At 39.3% G+C, this 16,280-nt stretch overlaps 1 protein-coding gene across 3 annotated transcripts in view; it reads left to right on the top strand.

Annotated features, from left to right (window-relative positions):
- DLG2 (discs large MAGUK scaffold protein 2) overlaps positions 1-16,280 on the top strand; it is a 1,029,196-nt gene that overhangs the window by 221,069 nt on the left and 791,847 nt on the right. The gene's annotated exons all lie outside the window — the stretch shown is intronic.

Here is a 16,280-nt window from a genome sequence, read left to right as displayed (position 1 = left end):
TGAATGTCTGGATTCATGTATAGGGTCCACAGGGCTGTGAACAATTAGGAGCCTTCATGCACTTGTAGGTGTCTAAACTCCTGCTATTGATGGAGAGCTCTTCAGTACTGCCAATGCTGTCCACCTCTGAAGAAAACACCTAAGGCTTGATTCAATTGCAGGTACGTGACTGCTCAGTATAATCTGATGTGCTCTACCAGACTCAAGTGCAGTCTCACAAGAACAGAGTAGGGGGCAGGATCACCTCCTTTGACCTGCTGGTCGCGCTGGTTTTCATGCAGCCTGGGGTACTATTTGGCTTCTCCCCCTTCTCTCTTTGTTTGTTTGCCTTTTATTCAATACCCAGGCGTTTGACAGGGAAAACACAGTACATGAGGCTCAAGATTTTGGTTCACTTGGCCACAGACCAAGGAGCCATCTACTTTTGCCATTTAACAGAACACAACCTTCCTCCACCTCTGCTAGCCTGGTTGCCTGCTGCAGCTCTCCTACCGTTTATTATCACGCAAGTAGCTGGGGGATTTTCCTTAAGAAGGGGAATCTTCAGGGGGACAGAAGAAGGGCTCAATTTTCCTCAGGTTAGCAAATACAGATGGGTTCCCGGATACCTTGAAATATAAAAATAGAGGTATTCAATCTGTATCTTGCTTCAGGCATTTCAAGCACAGAGAAATAGCAAGACCATATCAGACTACCCTTACAGTGTAGACAGTGGTTTCAGGAAGAAAAGACCATTCCTCACTCTCATTCAAATGGAGACATTTTCCACCCTCAACTGGTTACTTATTCACTCTGACACTAGATTGCATGGAAGGGATGTTAATATGGGTGTTAGGGCATGTTTGTATGCTTATATATATGCTGCTGTACACTTGTTCAGGCTGCTGGTGCATGAATCAGTGCTTGGCTGTATTAGGAGAACATCATGCCCAGAAGCTTTACATGTGTTTTCTGAATAAGATTTGAAATGCTGTTTAGCCCAGGAGTAAAATCTGTATCATTTCTCTGATACCACAGTGTAGGCTTCCTGCAGCAGGAACTGCTTCTCTACTGTCTTTCTTCATGGTGGGCTCTAGGTGCCTACATGGTAGGAATATTACTCTGTGGACAGCACATTATGAGTTTCAAAACAGAATGTATCCCACTTACCACCTAATGTAAGATTAATGGAAGAAGGTAGTACCTCCTGCCCAACTGGGAGGACAGAATCATCTGAAAAAAAGTAAAATTATAGGTCATACAAAACATTGACCAAATAGGCTATCAGAACCTGCCAGGAGGAGGTAATAGAGAAAAGAGAGGTTTATGACCTTGCTGATTGTTGGACACAGAGTGCTCTGAGTTTGCATGACCTGAGAAAGCAGTCCAGATGGTACAAAGGTGCAGGTCAATGCTGCATAGATAGAACCAGGTTGGCACCATACCTGGGCCACCTGTATAGATGCAGGACTGAGCTAACTTCTTTGGAAACAGCTCAGGTATTTTCACATTGCACTTTACAGGTCGCAGAGGCAGAGGAATGAAGTGCCAATGGGTTCATCTGCAGTCCTAGTACAGATAATATACGTAGGTGTAATCAAGAGCTGATTGCATTAAATATTTCAAAGAGGACAGACAAGTACATTAAGTGTTTCAAAGAAGACAGACAAGATTGTTTGGGTTTTGTTGTACAAAAATAGTTCAGAATTTGGGATTTTACTGTAATGCTGGGTTTTATTTCACATAGATTTTGTTGAGTTTTATGCTTGAATATCACTCTGACATTAAAGAAAATCATTAGACATTGCCCATTCTTTAAGGGCCATAAGGCAGTCTATAGGAAAAGGGAAATAAATGTTACAGTAAGTTAACTGCATAGCACAATTATGGGAATCCTGTCACTTCTAGTGTTATGACCCTTGATTAATCTTTCTAACAGAAAGAAAATAAGTACTAATGAGTTTGTTTATTAGCATTTATATGATTTTATAGTTGCATTTAATTCTTAGAATGTTAATTACTATCTGTGATTAATCTCTCTCATGTTGAAAAGATTTTACTGGCGGCTATGTCTTTAAGACTTTGTGTTGATTCACATGTAATTTAAGTTGACAAGGACTCCAGTAGTATAAAAGGGAACAAAGAGCCTAGTCTCAAGGTCTAATTTAGTTGTGGTTTCTGTATGGCTGATGCAGGACTGAGTGGATGCACTTTGATGATAATATTAAATCTCACCGCTCCCTGAGTGAGGATTGAAGTAATTAGCAGGGCTTAGTGCCAGGAGGCAATGCAATTCACCATGGTTGAACCTAATTCAAGATTTGTAGAGTGAGAATTTCAGTTATTTGTGGGTTTTTAGACTACTGATTTTTCTGCTTTGAAGGCATTCTGACACCCTGTGTATTTTCATATATATGTTCTGTTTAATAGATACAGTTCCTACCTGGGTTCTTATCTGAGATCTCTGCAGGCTTTTATATTGCAATATGAGGAGGAACTCAGAAGTTCCAGTTATCTGTTCTTTGAAATGGATGCTGTGATTTCTCTTTCGTGATGGCAAGGGAAAGCGGAGGCAGCAACACCAGTTCATAGAAAACCTTATTTTTTTCCTCCTTACTCTATAGCATAGTGTACGCTGTGCAATTGTTAAAAGCAATTTAAAAGTACTTCCCATAGTTCCCAGAGCTATCAGGAATGAGGTATTAAATCTGGCGTTGGCAGGGGTTAGACTGCAGGTCAAAAGGGTTTAGTGTAGATGCTCTATGTGTACACTGAAGTCTATACTAGGCTCCACTACGCTGACTCTTTCCCCAGTGGAGAGGTGGCACCGCTCAGTGTAGTTTGGTGGCATCCAGCATTCTTGCTCCTGGGGACTCTGACACTTGTACATGAACTGAATGAAGATGTGAAATTTTCCAGTTTCCTACTAAAATATTGTTACAAAGTGCACAATTCTTAAACAAGAGAACTTCATGTAGGCACCTTGTTTTGTCATTTGCAATGTAATTATCTAGATTAATATAATAAAAAAAACCCCTTTGCTATTTCTCCAAAGATCAAAAGAAATTGAAATTATGCCTTTACACTTTTCAAGATCGTACTGTTTGTTCATTTCTTGTTGAAAGGGTGGAAGAAGTAAAGGTATTTGCATAAGATATTTTTAGTTTGTTGAATCACCAAAAACTTAAGGACTGCATCCTGCAAAGGATAAAGCTGAAAAGCTTTGCTTAAATGGCTCTGTGGTGTAGATACTGATTAACAGAAGGAAAATAAGGGCAGCACTTTACCTGTTTGTGAGGTTACTTTCCTAGCAGCAGCTAATGATTTTCCTCACACATACTTATATAGGTTATTACTCAAACATACAACTGAAAGTGACTATATGAAAAACAGTGTGTGTATCTTTCAGGGATAATAAAGGCATTTTCATCATCCATGTATTTGGGATGGTTTGTGTGATAATCTCCCATCCAGTCAAATACGCATGAGCATTGCTGGGCAATTTTTCAGATGTGAGACACCAGCAGATTTAGTCTTTGCACTACTCCATGTGATATAATGCTCTGACTCATCTTGGAGAGAATGTCTTGGTGTTTAGTTATTTGCTTAATACCTAAGTTGTGAGAGACGCTCCAGGCGAGGACATCCTTACATGTAAAGTGCCAAAGCTTTTATTTATTTAGCATGACGTAGTGTTAATATCATTTAACTCAGATCAGGCAGGGAGCGGGAAAGCCTGTAGGGAATCTGCTCTGCAGAGGAACTTCCCTGTCTTCCCACTTTAAAGAAGTGAAGTGCATATCCCATTATTTGGTTGGCCAGCCAGGATTTTCAGTGTGAAACAGATCAGCAGGAGCTCAGTGTGATTTACTTGCAGGAGCTCACAGTGAGAGGCTGTGATTTGGACTAACTCACATGTGTAGAGCATAGGAGTATCCTCGTGAGAGCTTGTCAAGGCATTTTTGAAAAGTTTTCTTTTAAATGCAATATACTTGTTAGAAAACAAAAAGTTTTGCTAGTCCAAGATAAATTTTCCAATTCGAGACAAAGAGGGGAGCATATGCCATTAAGGCAGAAATGTCTCTGTGGTTGGTCCAAGTCAATCACAGCAGGCTGTAAACACTGGTCTACAGCACTCAGACTGAGTAGCCTATTCACCAGTTATCTGGGGGATCTTCCTTCTTTCTATTTCTCTTTCTTTTAATAAAAGTTTCAGTTTTGCTAAATGCATACAACTAGAAAACAGGCCGTGCCTTCTCTCCTACCACCACCTGGATGCATTTTATCTTCTCTCACACTCAGCTGCAAAGCTGCCTGCTATCACTATAGATCTTGGTCCTAATGGTTCTCTTTCTAAAGGCTGTTCAGTAATTACAGTGAGTTTATACCCTATTCTGGAGCAAATGATCCAGATTCAGCCAACTTGACTTTTGCCTTCAATGTTAGAAGCATATAGTCTACAATTACAATTCACTCAAAAGCCAGTGAAGAGAGAAAACTGCTTCCAAAGGATGATTAAACTTATCCAAAACCAGTTATCACCAAGGAAGCCAGTCTTTCTACTGATTAGAAAAGAGAAAAACTAGAGAAAGCCTAGGACCCTAGCTTAAATTAGAGTCGTAACTTCTAGACACCAAAGTCTAGATGAAGTCTTTCCCAGAACAGGGTTTCCCAAGAGTGGAAAACCCCTTTAATCTGGCAGAGAAGGGCATTGCAGGACAAGTAAGTAGCAGATTAATCTAAATTCAGACTGGAGAACAAGCTATCTGATTTAATACTCTTTCTGAGTAGTTGGTATGTATACTGAGCATAGTAATCTTAAATAGCTTTATTAAATGAGCACAAGAAGGAGTTGGGGAATTGATTTATAGATTTTTAACTGGCAAAATGTTGAAATTAACATAAGGAGTTAATAAGTGCTTGTAGAGGATCTGCCAACAAACATTTCCAACATAGTTAGCGTACAGAGCACTGCAGCGTTTAAATCTTAGCACTATGATTTGAGAGCTTTCCGACTTACACGCAGCCCTCCTTCTCAGCTGTTCCCTTCCCTGAGGCTAGAGGGGAAGGAGAACCATGGATGTATGTAGGGTCCTGCCCTGCTTTTTTTCTTCAGAAGGTTATTTTTAAGGTATTTTAAAATTATTTTTCCCTCATTCTGTGATTTCCAGCCCATGGCATAGAATTGAAATTGATTTAAATAATAATTATAAAATATCTTACATTCAATTAGAAAGTTAATTGGAGTAGAAAGTTAAATTGTAAAGAAATCCTGGATAATTTCTCTTTTTTTAATGCACAAATGATGCATTTGTGCATTAAAATGAAAAATAGATTTCCATTAAGACAATTTTGTGCTGAACTAAGTTGTTTTTTTTTTGTTTGGTTGTTTTTTTTAATTGGGTTTTTTAATTTCTTTTTTAAACCCAAATTTTAAATGTTGTCTTGATTCTTTTTTGTTGTTAAACATAAAACAGATGACTCAAATATATCTCATGCAATTATATCTGTGTTGGCCCACTGCTAGCTTTTAAGGACATTCTTGGCTAACAGTAAGAAACACCTCTGTATTTCTTCTGAGCTCTAACGGTAAAAGAACAGAAGATCCATAGTTATCTGTATCTCTTTCCTGCAGGTTTATGTCCTTATCTGGCATTTCAGCATTAAGCCTGAATATGCTTTTGTACCTTTGTGTGTAAAAGAAGATGAACAAATTATACACAGTGTCTTAATTCTGCTTTCTGTGTTTCCCTGGCTCTAGCATCCCTACAACTCTGCACATAAGAAGCATCATCTTGCATTTGTGTTGTGTGGAAGTAATTAGTGCACTGAACTATGAAAGGCTGGGAGCTTATTTAAAATTAATTCTATCAAAATAGCATCTTGCTGCAGTGAGGAGACAGATTGTTATATCTTGAAAAATCTTTAACTGAAGTAAAAGAAAAAAACCCTGTTTCTAGCTGCATTCTTTTACCTACAAATAAAATGCTGCATTCTTCAGTGACACAGATTGTTACTTTAAACAGCACAACAGGCTTTAAGATTTTATTCATCTTGTCTTAGAGACATTGAGTTGCATCCTGAGCAAATCAAAATCAATGCTGGAAGTCCCATTGTGAAGTATGCTTTGAAGAAGTAATAAATACTCAAGCTCATGGAGGATAAAAACATATATATGCAATGAACCATCCTAAGAACTAAGGGAATTTTGATGGGATTGACCTGATATACCAACTTTATAATGTCTTCTTCATGGGATGTGTGCTTTATTTTACAATTGGCTCCATCCCTGGCGGTGTTCAAGGCCAGGTTGGATGAAGCCTTGTGTAGGATGGTTTAGTGTGAGGTGTCCCTGTCCATGGCAGGCGGGTTGGAACTAGATGATCTTGAGGTCCTTTCCAACCCTAACTATTCTATGATTCTATTCTATGAATATGGATATGTGAGGCCTCGTGTTAGATGAACTAAGGACCTGCAACTGGAGCAGCATCAGCTTCTGTAATGTGGCTTTTTACCCAACCATATGTTGTACAGTGGGAGTTGCTGGGTGCTGCAGACTGGTCTTAATTGTGGGAGCATTTGGAAAGAGATCTGTTTGTAGAAGAGTAATACAAGAGGGTGAGTAATGTTGATGGAAGTCCATGAGAATTTCTCCTCTGCAGAGGAAGAGGTCTAGACCATGGGTGGAGAAGCTTCAATTGCACACTCATTGTATTAGAGTGAATGTTACAGCTGCAGCCCATTTTTGTCTCTCCCAGCTTGGCAGCTGGGAGAACTGCCTGAGAAGTGTTATGTGGCCTGATGTCTCATTGTTTTTACAGACAAGGGGGGAATAGTCCTTATTTTCTACTTTATGTACAGACAAAGCTAGCAGGTGTATTTCAAAGGTGATCTATCTTTTTATTTTGTTTCTCCTTGTGTCTTTTTCTTCAACAGCTCACATCTCCTAAATGGATCTGTGCTATCCATTACCGTCTTACAGATCTCCATGAGCAGTTCAATTATTCATTGGCCTTACTTTTATATAGTACTATGGAAATTAGTAAGGGGTTTTCTGAACCTACCTAGTCCCTTAAACAAAATGGGAGCTGGGAATAAGAAGTTTACTTCTTGCTTTAGAAACGTATGCTCCCTGGAGGCAGTGCCAAGAGGCTGATCTTGCTAGATATTCACTCCCCATTAGCATGAGAGCCTCAGTTTGTCAAGGCTTCAGTAATATCTGAAGGTGCAAACCAGCTTGCAGTATCAAGCCTAGGGCACCTAGCAGCATGTTTTTATTTTTCCATTTGTTCCATTTCTCCACATTAGTTTATAAACCTTGAAACTTGTTGTGTAAGAGGAAAATCACAAATAAAATATGGCTAGATGTTGATTCTTTTCCTCTTTCAGACATTTGCCTGCACAAACCTCTTTTTCTTGCTTCTGTTAGACATTTTTTGAGAGTTAAGCATCTTTTGCAGAACTCTATGCTTTCTTCACCTGCTGCTGGCATTTTCTGACCTGAAGTTCATGTGTTCTCTTGGTGCTATAAGCACTTCTCAGCAATATCATTTTGAAGACGCCAAATGGGCTCATCTAAAAGGGAGCCAGTGAGCAAAGCAGCGTGGGTGTAGTGTGGGTCAGGGGCCAAAAAGCAAAGAGCTAACAGAGCAAACCAAGCTGTTGGGCAGGTGTGCTAGATGCAGATCACACTTTGGGATCATCTTTACTATGAAGTCACTCTTTGATTGGAACTTCTGAAATTTTGGCTTGTAAGCACAGGTAGAAACTCTGATGTGTTTGGTGTGGTCCTGCCTGTTCTGCTGCACCAACTTCCTGATTGAAATTTCTGCTGGACTGTAGATTTTCTCTTCTTTCTGAAGTGTCTTAAGCTACACTAGGACAGCGCTACTTTAAAAAGTGCTTCCTCCCAGGTTAACCATTAGAATCATTCATTTACTTCAAGTAGCTTAAGGCTTTTATAATATTATAACACTATTATTATAGTGTTAAGGTAATAAAAGGCCCAGAGGCCTTTATTCACACTGGCTTTTCCATTTGCAGCAAGACCTCCTTTGAACTATGCCTCTGAAAAGTCGGTCAGACCCACCCTTAACAGTGATTTGTGATTCTCCTAAACTTTGGTCACTAACAAGAAGGATTAAGACTTCTTGTTACATTCATAGCCACTAGCTTCATAAATATTTTATTGCATACTTGCACTTTTTCATATGCATTATTTTAGTTGCATTATAGTTTAGCAATTTACGGTATTATGTGTTTAAGAGATGTATTTATATTCCTTGAAGTCTCTGGCTTTTCAGGCTTGTTATCTTTGCATGTCTTTTGATTTGCCCTCATGCTAGCAGAACAACAAGAAGCTCTTCTTTCTTTTTATTAAATTATTCTTTATTTTATAATTGTATTATTCTATGATTTGGCCTCCAGTCTTCAAAACAGTCACCATCACTTTATAGTATTGGCTTCCTTTTCTCAATGATTTTGAAAATGCTGTTAGGGACATACAATAACATTAGTGGGTTTCATGCTTCCATTTCTAAAAGACATAAAATCTTTTTAAGAAACAAATTATGGCTATTTGTGTTCTCCAGATCCATGAGACTGTAGGGATCTTGGAGTGTGGGTATAACATTAACTGCTTTAGACTTTGCCAGTAAACCCAATTTTGACTAAATTACTTATGGCATTCCATATCTCTCTGGCATGCTTACAGTTTCACATTCTGTACCAAGATGAAACTTATTTCTCTTAGAAGTCAGGCCCTTGACAGAGCATGCAGAATCTGCTCCTTGTTTGCTGTAGCTAATATCAGCAGCCCTATAAATTAGGTTCATGTCTTGTGTATAGTAGTGGTTTAAGCCAAAAACAAAGTGAGCTGACTCCTACAGTAAGCTACAGTGCTACTGTCCCACTGCCAACTAATGACATCTCCTGCATTTTTTTAAACATAGTCCTCTGTATGAATAAAAGCTCACAAAACCAGATTCTGACACATCCCCTCCTTGTTTCATTCCAGCTCAACAACCAGATTCAGGGTATTATTATTCAGAACATTTTGTGTTATATCTTTTCTTGTCTAAAAGTTTTCCAATGTAACAATATTGATAACACCAAGAAATAGTTAATCTTCTGATCTTTATGCTGTGTTGCAGTAATTTTTATGTGTAGCTACATTGTTGAATTTTCTGGATATTCATGCAGTAAACCCCTAGAAATTATAGTTTTTCAATGTTAAGATCAAAGACATTTCATCTGGGGGGAAAGAAGCCAATTCCATTAGAAAATCTAACTATTATCCGAGAGAAACAACACAGTTCTAATTTTAAATTCATTTTGATCTGCCTTCCATTGAGACCAACCTAATGCTCAAATCACTGACAACTAGTCTAAATAAGGGTGGCTGCTGAATTTTCACAGAGCCAAGAGTCACAGGACATGTGCTGCATGATCTAGGGGAAAGAAGGAAAGGTGGGAGGGAAGGAACATGATAGGACCCAATGGAGCTGGGTTAGGTGTGCAGGTATTTCCATGGGGATGCCAATGTTATTATGTCACTTTTTGTAACTTTGGGGTATTCATAATAGTCAATAATGGAGGTGTTTGACAGGGGAGCAGATCACAGCCAACGTAGTGGGGCTGGTGACTAGTCAGCTGCTTGTAAGCTGCCGTGGCGCAGCTACTCAGTGTTTGTAGGTTGTACCTTGCGGTTGACACCATGCAGAAGTGTATTTTTCCCACATTTCACAAGGCAGTTAACCTTGACCTGTTCACAGCCTCAGAAGGAATTCCCATTACATCTTGGGTCATGGTCTGGCAGCAGTACTGATGGTAGTCATTACGGGCAGGATTAAAGGGCAGTGTGTGCTTCTCTGTTCCTTCTTCTTGTGTACCTTCACCCAAACCGTAGATATAAATCTAGGTTAGGGAAAGCATCGCGTTGCCTCCACTCAGAAACACTGAATACAGAGAATCACACTTTTTTAGCCAAAAATAAACCATCTTACAATCAGTCCAGCCCCCTGTGAAGAAGCAGGGGAGATATGGTGGGAGAAACACACAGCAGCATTTGAGTGTCGGCTGTGTCTGTAGTCAGGGGGAGGCAGTACCCTCTGCTCGACCTGCTGCCAGAAACTACTGATACTGTGCAAGTGGCTCAGAAGCAAGCAGTAGCACTGGCCGACGCACTCAGATCACATCAGCTAAACCTAGAAGGTGTCATTCCCAATCCCCTAAATCAGCTTGAGCCGTGGTTGAAATGCACTGCTGCTGGGTGGCTGTGCATGCTGGAGGACTTCCCCCTTCATCTCCCTTGCGGCAGCCGTTGAGCTGACCCTGCTGTTTGTGCAGTGCACCAGGAGTCAGCTTTGTGAATAGATCTGGGCGGATCTTTTGGTTTCGTGTTATTTTTTGTCTTTCCAGCTGGATCAGTGTCCAGCCCAGCTCAGTGCTGAGGCACACAGACACTGAGCACAGCAGGGTGAGTGGACCAGGCTGTTTAATCTGGTGTTGCTGAATAACAACTGTGTTCTGTGTGAACCTGGCCCATTAGCTTGAACGTAAACGACAATGCAGCAGATCCTCTTGGGATCAGAGAGAGCACAGGCTTTTTAAGGCCAAAATCTCCTCTGAATATGCCAACCTGTCCCATCCTTATGCACTGTTAAAAAAAGCTTTATGCTGCTTTTTAACATTTGTTTCTGTTTTATCCTTTCTCTGAGTTTCACATATCAGGCGATCTGGTTTCCGTTCACAGTTTAGTCTTTAGTGCTAGGAAGTGATTCTCAATAATCACCCAACATCAATAGATAACAGTATGCTACAGCAAGAGCAGATAAAATCTTTGGCCTTCTCTTTCTGTGATTTTCTTGAATAATTGGTGTTTCTGAAGAGTATCATAAGCTGCCAAATGTGTCATTTCTTTAATATAAAGCCTCCCAGAGATAGTGTCCATCTTCCTGAATAACCTCACATATGAATACCGTACAGCTGGAGAAAAGTTACTTCAAAAAATAATCAACTGAAGGTTAAAGCTGTTCGTTTTATCATGAAAAACACTTTTTGTAACTCTGGAATGTTTATAATATTCAAACTGTATCTGAGGTGTCTGTATTCAGGGTACACACTAACGTGTATTGCCTATGTTCTTCAGCTGTATAAGCTACAGCAGATGAAAAGAGCCTCAGCTGAAGTGCAGCCAGCCCAAAACTTTGTGTTAACCAGCCATGGTATTTGTTAGCTGGAGTCTTCATTAACTATAGACTCAGTTCTGGCTCTGGGGATCAATATAGCTCTGTGGGGAGGGAGCACCTAACATTTAACATGCTCAGTGTAAAATCACACGTGAAGTTCACTTGACTCACTGAAGTCTTTTCCATAGCGTCCCACAGAGCTGGTTCAGCTATCAGTCTCCCAGACTAATTTGTTTTTAAATACTGCTTTTCTTCAACTGATTTCTAATGCATTTTACCAGTGTTGTGGTGGTGTTTTTTCCAAATAAGAGCCTTCATTAACAAATAACATTCATTAGCATAATTTCATCTTTTAATATGAGAAGATATGGCACATATATACATATGCTGCATACATACATATGCATGCGTACACATACGTGTAACACTTAATAACATGTTAATGTAATAAACACTGCAGGATGGAGTAAGGTATAGAGATTTCTGAGCTTAGTAGCACAAACCCACCATGCAGAAAAGGGAGGTTTGGTTCCTGGACCTGAGCAGCTGGGTGAGTTAGAGCCTGGAAGGAGAGTTCATTAGAGGGTTCAGCACAGCACCAGCACTCTGGAGATCTCTGTACTGACATAATTATATTACCTCTTATTCTGAATTAGCTCAATGCCTGATAACGCAGCATCTTTGTGCTACATCCATTACAGACCTGCCCTCCCCGCAAACTCTTGGAATTATATTTTTGCAGTTTCACTAGGGGAAAAATAATTGTAAAAAAAAGAGTAGATATGACTGCTGCTGATAGTGCAGCACTTAACATAATGCCTTCCTTGGCTGGGAATCTCAAGTGAGCAGAAACCCAGAGCAGTGGTAGGCAGTGGGGAAAGATGTAGAAAGCCTTCAGCTCTTTTGCAAACCCCAGAAACAAAAGATAAAAAGAGAAGCAAAACATATTTAATGAAAGAGAATCCAACAAGATGAGGCACTGAGTTACTACTTTGTAATACTGTACTGTAGGTTACCCTGCTCTTGCAGGGGGGTTGGACTAGATGATCTTTTTAGGTCCCTTCCAACCCTTGGGATTCTGTAATAGCAATAGCTAAATATTCTCCCTTCCCTGCCCTCAAAAAGACTGGAAATAAAAAATGATGGAGAGATGGATCCAGAAGATTAGGAAGAGGTGGGTATTCCCAATGTAGTGCATGGGGAGTCATGTGCATGATTATCCATACGGGCACCTATGGCTCTCCCAGATGAGCTTCTAATCTACTGCAGCTTCCCCAGCTCCCTGCAGCAACCCAGCCAAGCAGGAAAGTTCATCCATAAGACTTTCTATAGAATCATAGAATCACAGAATGGTTTGGGTTGGAAAGCACCTTGAAGCTTATCCAGTTCCAACCCCCTACCATATGCAGGGATGCCTCACACTAGACCATTTTGCCCAAATGCTCTGTCTAATCTGGCCTTGAACACTGTCAGGGATGGAGCATTTAGCACTTCCTTGGGCAACCTGTTCCACTGCCTCACCACCCTTGCAGTAAAGAACTTTTTCCTTATATCTAACCTGAACTTCCCCTGTTTAAGTTTAAACTCATTCCCCCTTGTCCTATCACTACGGCCCTTTTAATAGGTCACCTGGTGATTGGGCTGCCATATCCAAATGGCCTTAGAGTTGATGAAAAGAAGTAAGTGTAGGAAGGTTCTGCATCAGAGAATAAAAGAAAATAGCCCATGTGTGGAACCTCCTCATCATACATTAGCAGGAACAATGGCTCTTTCACAAAAGACATACCCTAAAAGGTAAGACATTGACCAGAAGTAGGAAACAGAGAGATTTAGAGGAAATCCAAGGATGCATAAAAGTAGATAACTGAACCAAAAGTATACATGTTTATAAAGGTGATCTAAAAATTGAAGGAAGAACTGGACTGTGGAAGAGAGCTCTAATAGGCATATTACAAACCCTCATGCTAAAAGCATAAAAAAGACATTAAAAGCATGTTAGATAAATAAACTTTGTTAACAAGTAATATAAGAGTCATTTGTTTAGGCCTGAAATGGATAGAGTTCCTTGACTAAACAGAAAATTATAGTGTTACAGTACCACTGCTCACCTGCTTCTCATATTGTTCTACCTTAGGCATCTGTTGTAGGCCTGGTGCCCATGAGTCTGCAAGATTGGGGCTGGGTGGACACTCAGCTTAAGGCAGCAAAGCTTCTGATTATGACTTTGTGGGCCTCGAGAAATGACTAATGAGGAAAAGGTACAGATCATAGACTATATTCTAAAAGGATCTATGTATTACTGGTTCTTCATAAAATGTACTCGGGCTGCAGGAGTACAGAACCTATCAATTATGAATGAAGAGATTGCAGTTCCATTATTTACAGTAAAAAATGTGCTCTGTAAGTGTGCAGAAAATAGCAGTGAATAAAGGAAGCTTGGAGAAAGGCAATCCCCAGGCTGAAAAAAAGAGAAGAAAAAATATATGGGAGGCAGCAACAGGGCAGATCTTTCCCTGGACATTTTTAATGACAGTCTGGATGTTTTATTTTGTTGTACCCTAAGGATCATGACCTAGTCACTTCTATGAGACAGGATAAGTCCTGCAGTGGGCATTTTCCACTTCAGATCCTCAAAATTCTATTATAGCAGAGTAGAAATGGTCACCTTTAGGGGTATGATTATGGATGAAATACCCCTTGTGATGTGTGCTCCTCCCTGACAAGACTCCTGGCATGCCATTTCCTGAGGAGTTCATAATAGACACATTTAAATAGATTAGGTATGGAGAGAATAACAAACAGTGTGGACAATCACTTTTTAGAATAAGGTTACAGTTAAACCTTTATGTCAGTATTAGCTAGAGATTACCCTCAGGCAAGAGAGCAGCAATGAGCCTTCGGGGAGATCTTAATCAAAGAAATGGCACAAATCGTGTCACTGATTTTGTGGCCAACATAGTAAGTGAGGAAACTGAAAGGTCTTTATATGCTCTTATAGCAAACCGGCTGGTCAAGAATGGCATGGAAGAAAAATCAGAGACAGCTAGAGGGAGATAAATAGGAACAGAACTCCACAGGGCTTTCAAAGAGGATTGAGTGTAATGAGTTAAAGGAGAAACTTGAGAGAATGAGAGCCATTATTAAAGCACTAAGCAAAAAAAGAAGTGATACTAGCAGATGCATTTTTCAGACCTGGAGGGTAAAAACTGGGAGGTCAGACAAGATGACGCTGCAGCAATCAGGAGCTCACATAGAAATTGAACTCTAAGATAGACAGTGAATTTCAGTAAGTCTAGGAAGTCAGGCAAAATGACTCGAAAGAAAGATCATTTACAAGTTCTCTTTAAAACGATGGGATGATCTGTCCCAAATGTTTTACTTGAAAAATGCATTTTTTTCAATGATCCATGTATTGCAGCATTATTCTGAAAATTGTTTAGAGTCTGGAATTCTGTTTACCATAATCACACCCATTTACTGAGATCGTGTAGGTTTAAGTGGACTTGGAAGAAGAAATGCACTTAGTGATGTTTAGAGATACTAAGAAACATCTATGTGTACTTAGGGATAATTTTAGTAAATACAGAGATTCAAATGGGGCTTTAGTTAAATAATCTGAACTGAAACTGTATTGCTGTTGTATTCCTAAAAGGTGGAAAGATAGGGATATTTGTTTTCCTGTAAGAACTGTGAATCTCTTTTCCTAATATGCAGCTTTAGAATTATAATAACACAAAAATATGGCTTTTAATGTGCCGGCATAGCTTTTTCTTATGATTCTCTGAATTCTATTAGTTCTGCTCCATGGCAAGAGTAAAAGAAAAGCTGATGAGCTGATGGTATAATAGGCTATCTCTGCCAGATTGTCATAGTTGTACTGCAGTAAAAGAAAATCACAGCCAGTGATTTATGAGGTTACCAGTCTTTTCAATTTACACTGATTACAGAAAAGGAGTAAAAAATCCAAACAGTAAAAAACCCCAGACTGGCTTTAAAATTGCACAGTGAGTTCCACATCCAGATGAAAACATATGTTAACTCAAGAAACAACGTCATTGTAAGGTTTTAGTTACCAGCTTTTTTCTGATCTTGTTTTCCTTGGCCTCTTTTCATCTGATACCATTATACTTCAGGCATTTCTGTAACTGTTGAACTAGTTTCACATTTAGTTGTAGCTCCTGCTTTTCTTTGCCAAAAAAAAAAAAATATGCATATCAAGACCAAGAGGGCTGAAGAAAAATATGCCTCTATTATGAATGGTATAAAAGGAAAAATAGTCTCAATTACTTCCAAGGGCCCATCTTGTTTTCTTTCAAACAGTGCCAGTGTCTTCATTATTTACATTATAAATGGAGATTGTTTAGTAATTTCTATCCAGTAGCTATTCTGCTTTATTACATATTGTACCCAAGGAGGAAAGGTTAATATCTGGACAGAGCAAGCAGATTAGAGGTTCAAAAAACCTTTAGTTGTGATGTAAAACAATTATTAGCAGTGGAATAAGGAAATAATGTGAAACTCTGAGAACATTTTCATTTTTAATAGATTTTGTAAAGTAACTGAATTATAGAAGGGACAATGTAGGTGGGAAGGAAGCTACAGGAGCAATGAATTAGTGGGAGCAGAGAAAGGAGTGAGTGAATGGTGTATGGGTTGCTAGTCACCTGGAGGATGTTTCCAAATGATACACTGCAGGACCTGTCTGAATGTAGCTAACAATCCATACCTAATCACCATGAGACACATGCAGAGATCCTCTAAGCTTTTCTAGTATGGTGAACTTTTCCTGCCTATTTCATATTCTAGAAAGAACTTGCTCTGTTTTATGGGTATGAAATACTATGATTAGGGCTGCTGCTGTTGGATCTACAGATAGTGGAGCAATTCACTTGTACGAAAACATTGTACCATTGCTTCTCCGTTATCTTTCTGCACGCTGTTATTTAGCCTCTGAATTTTATTTAGAATAAAAGAAATGAATAATAATATTGAATGTGTTATCCTTTCCCAGATATGGTTCTATGAATTCATTCTTTCTTGCAGTTCCTTCCTATGTTTTCCTTTCATTTCATTTACAAATCATTAAATCATTCAGCTTCTAAACATTATCTA

This window comes from Lathamus discolor, chromosome 4 (assembly GCF_037157495.1).
Source record: "Lathamus discolor isolate bLatDis1 chromosome 4, bLatDis1.hap1, whole genome shotgun sequence".
In the NCBI taxonomy this organism is placed as follows: Eukaryota; Metazoa; Chordata; class Aves; order Psittaciformes; family Psittacidae; genus Lathamus; species Lathamus discolor.
This window is presented reverse-complemented; position numbering and strand designations above follow the sequence as displayed.